This window comes from Podarcis bocagei (assembly GCF_964188305.1).
Source record: "Podarcis bocagei genome assembly, chromosome: W".
Lineage (NCBI taxonomy): Eukaryota > Metazoa > Chordata > Lepidosauria > Squamata > Lacertidae > Podarcis > Podarcis bocagei.
This window is the reverse complement of record NC_138131.1, coordinates 77,784,306-77,789,189: the sequence shown is the minus strand read 5'-3', so window position 1 is coordinate 77,789,189 and position 4,884 is coordinate 77,784,306.

The window sequence follows — 4,884 nt, the reverse complement described above, 5'->3', positions numbered from 1 at the left end:
GCAATGTCAGGTCTTGAACATCTGGCAATGAAGTTTAGCTTGCCTAGCACACTTCTGTACAGTGTAGTGTCAGAAAATGCTTCTTCAGTGTCTTCTACCTGATAACCTGTTGTCATGGGTGTGTCTACAGGGTTAGCATCCATCAGGTTCAGTTTGCTTAACACATCAGCAATTTTTCGTGACTGGTGTACTAGAATGTTACCACTTTGATCTCTTTCTATTTCCAGAGATAGGTAGTTGTTTACCTCACCGAGATCTTTCATGTCAAAGTGCTCTTTGAGCTGAGCTAGGGCGTTATTGTACATTGTGACATCTTTCCAAAAGAATAAAATATCATCAACATAAAACAAAGAATACAGCTTCTTTTGCCCCTCCTCTTTGACAAATACACATGGATCAGCTTTCCCTTGCTGAAAACCTAGAGAAAACAATGCTTCAGTGAGTTTTGTGTGCCAACACCGTGCACTTTGTTTGAGACCATAAAGGGACTTCTTTAGAGCACAAACAAATCCCTGTTTTACCTGTACGCCATCAGGTGGAAGCATATAAAGTGATTCACCTAGAGATCCGTACAAAAACGCTGTATTCACATCGTGGTGACTAATGTGTAGATTTTCCTCTGCAGCTAGCTTGAGCATAAGCCTAATGCTCTCATATCTCACAGTGGGTGAGTAGGTCTCGTGATAGTCTTCACCTGGTACCTGTGCAAAACCTCTGGCTACCAATCTGGCTTTGTGTCTGACTATCTTGCCATTTTGATCAGTCTTCGCTTTGAAGACCCATTTGCTTCCAAGCAGTTTCATTCCTGGAACTACTGGAACTAGCTCCCATGTTTTGTTCCTTTCTAAGGAATCAAGCTCAGCCTTCATGGCATTTAACCATGGCTCAGCTTCCTTAGAATCCAAATCCTGGATTTCTTGGAAACTTGAAGGTTCAAATACCTTCTTGGAGCTTTTAACAGCTGCTACTGCTGTCTTAGCAAATTCATCAGCAAATCTCTTTGGAGGTCTGCCTTTTGTGGCTCTTTGTGACCTGCGAATTAGCCTTTGGTCTTCAACACTTTCCTCTTCCTTCTTAGGAGAAAAGTGGCCTATTGTGAACAATGGTTCTTCCAATTCCTGATCAGAGCTTTCAGAGGGTCGCATAGAGGCTTTCGCACTCTTGAAATCCTCTGAAGTATCCGATTCAGATTCAGACTCAGAATCAGAACCTTCATCAGTGGGTGTGGGTTGCTGTCGCTGCTTTTGCTGTTGCTTATCCTCAGTCTCATCACTGTCATCAGGATAACATTGAAAAATTCCCACATTCTCCCCCCACTTGGCATTGTACTCAACACTTCTTGTCAGCTTAATTGTCATAGAGTCAGTCATCATTATTCTGTAAGAACCTTTCTGATAACCTAGAAAGATACCATGCAATCCACGCTTGTCTAACTTGGAGTTTTGTGGCGAGTGAACCCACATGTCCGAACCAAAAATTTTCATGTGCTTGATGTATGGTTTCTTGCCAAACATTTTCTCATAGGGGGTACAACCAATCGCTGAAGATAATCTGCGATTGTAACTGTAAACAAAACACGAGAGAGATTCGGCCCAATAACTCTCTGGAAGATTGGCATCATGCAGCAAGGTTTTTAACCCTTGAAGCAATGTCTGATTTGCCCTTTCGCAAAGTCCATTCTGCCATGGCGAGCGAGGACTGGACAAATCGTGTTGAATTCCTTTCTCAGTCAGAAAAGCTTCAAACTGCTGAGAAGTGAATTCTCCCCCGCGATCAGTGAAAAGAGTTTTTATCTTCTTACCATGCACATTTTCCAACCAAGCACAGAATTCCTTAAACCTTTGAAAAGCCTCTGATTTCTGCTTGAGATTGTACACATAAATATACCTGGAAAATGCATCAATGAGAACCATGAAGAACCTATTTCCACCCAAAGAGGGCGATAGTGGACCAACTAAATCAGCATGAACAACCTGGTATGGTTCTGTAGCTTGCCTACTAGACACCTTACCTTTCGCAGCCATTTTCACCTTGTTTGCTGCGCATGCTTTGCACTTCATGTGGTACCTGCAGGGTTTAATAGTCATACCTTCAACCAAGGCAGGCATTTTAGATACTGCCTCAAAATGCAAATGACCAAATTTTCAGTGAAAATCATGAATACATCCTGCATGCAAACTTTTGTTAGAACCTGCAATGCAACAAGTATCATTCTGCACATCATCATAATACAATACAAACAAACGATCAACATTTTCAGCATGCAATACATAATCGTCTTTCTTTGTGATGGTGCATTTCTTGTTCTTGAAGGAAACGTCAATGTTCCGTTCATTCAGCTGCATCACACTTAGAAGATTGTGTGTGGCATCTGGAACGTACAGTACATCCTGTATCGATAAGTCCAAACTGTGAAGTACAACAGTTCCGTAGCCTTGACTGGGGATTGTGTGGTCATCCGCCTGGTGAATCGCACCTTCCTGCGGTGTAAAAGACACGAACAGTCACTTATCGTTGCACATGTGGTGGGTAGCTGCTGAATCAACAACGAAGAAAGATCTAGACGTCTTCTGGACCTTTGCAACCTTTGGAGTGAAGCGTGAGACCATTGCCTTGTGCTGCGTTGTCCTGGACACCGGACCTTTGCCTTTGCTTTGGCCTTTCCCACGCGATGAACGTCCGCTGCGCTGCTCTGTCTTGGCCCTGGGATATCTGCATTCCCTCTTCATATGGCCTAGACGTCCACACGAGTAGCATTTCACTGCCTTCAAAGCTTTGGCGCCCTCTGGTGGTTCCACTGCACTCTGGGATGACGTCTGTGAAGACTCCCCCATACCCATGCAGCTAGCACCCCGGCGATCTGCTTCATTCTGGATCACGGCAGTAACATAGGCTACTGTGAGCTGAGCAGTTGGCTGAACAGCAATCTGAGTGGCAACGGACTCCCAACTTGGACCCAAAGAATGTAGTATCATAAAGGAATACACAGCCTCTGGAAAGTTGAGTCCTCTCTGTTGCAACTCATGTCTCAGATTTTGCATCTCCATCAGGTGTGTACTCACATCTCCACCTTCAGCAAGAGCCATACCATGCAGCTTGGCATAGTAGTACATTGAGGAACCAGCCTCTGTCCTCAAGTGAGCCTCTCTTAAAGTGTCCCAAATTTCTCTGGCTGTGGTCTTTCCACGCAACAGACAGAGCTCTTCTGGGGATACTATCAACGTAAGCGTTCCCCTTGCTTTGGAATCCTTTGTAGCCCATTCATCTGTAATTGGAGCTGGGGGGTTGTCTGTAATAACATTAAACAGACCTTCCTTCCACAGAACAGCCTCTGCATAAAGTACCCAGTCCGTATAATTTTTCTTATTGAGCTTAGGAATCCCAAAAGCATCAGCCAGCTTTGCATTAGCCATCATTGCTACTTTAATCAAGCTGCGTCACAGTACAGCTGCTTCCAAAAGCACTTGTGAAAAGTACTTTCGCTTTCCCAGCCACCAAGCCTGTGAGCCTGTGACTTAGTGCCTTTGCCTGTATCGCGGCAAAAACGGCTTCAAAAGTTCAAAATCCAGCCATAAAACCATAAACTAGAAGCTGGCAGGCTGCCCGGAGCATGAGCACATACCTCCATCAATCAAACTTGACGCGCAGAGCAGATAACGCCGATCCGTTTGTCTGTTCCTCTGCCGGCATTCCGACTCGACTTCTGGAGTCTCCATTCTTCAGTTTGATTGCGTCTTTCTGGGCCCGGAACCAAAAATGTTGTAATTGCAGAGTCCTGTGCACAACGGAATGATGAGCAGTACGTGCCACATGCTTAATGTTGCTTTATTTTCAGTTCAATGTAGAGAAATTACAAACATGCATCTTGCCTCTGCGGGAGCAGAGAAGCAACCGTCCTTCTCCTCGGAATGAAGAACACCGAGAGAGTCAGTGAAAAACAGGAAACCAGTGTACGTCACATCCAGTTTCCCATTCCCGTGGGAAAACCCGACAGTACTCTGACTGTGGAATGTAAACATTGTCTTGTGACAAGCACTTCGCTGCACAGTGAAGAGAGCAGAAACCAACAAAAACACCAATTTGAAATAAGCCCAATCAGAGCTTTATCATCTTCTTTTTATGTAGATGGAACCCAAAAAACCTTTTTGCTTTCGTTTGGGGTGATTCTGGTGCACACCCAAATAACACCATGCGAATTGAAAAAAGCCCAATCAAAGCTTATTCGTCTTCTTTCTACGCATATGGAAGCGAAAAAATGGTGCTGTGTTATTTTGGTCTCATTACACACACTTTGCAATTTCTGTGTCAATGTGCATTAACAGCAAAGAACATGAAATGAAGTAAGCGCAATCCAAGATTCTTCTTTCTATGTAGTTGGAAACCCAAACAACCTGTTTGGCTTTCTTTAGGCTTACTACACTTCGCTTTGCTATTTCTGGGTGAATGAACACCTGTAATGGTTGGGAGTTACTCGTGCGTAATCCTGCTCCGTTTGAGCATCGGATTGCCTGGTTAAACCCTCCGGGCTACGCAGCCCATATTAGCGTGGCTGCACTTAGTCACTTGTAGAATCTGACTGTGGGCTTTTCTTAAAGCGTTGCCGACATAAGAGTTGTTTGACGCCCAATCGTTTCCGCCTCTCACTGCGCGGGAGTCTCCTGCGCAGGGTGGGCGTGGGCAGCGGGGTGCTTGGGCTCTCCTCACTAACTTCCAACGAAGAGTCCTGGAGCCCCTGCACCTCCCTGTCCTGTTGCTCTCCTGGATCCCTGGTGTTACACTCATTCTCTTCCCCTTCTTCCCGGCTAAGTCTCCCTCTAGTGCTAGGACCTTCCCCTGCAGAATCCGAGACCCTCTCCTTCTCCCGTGCCTCTGATGGCAGTTCCC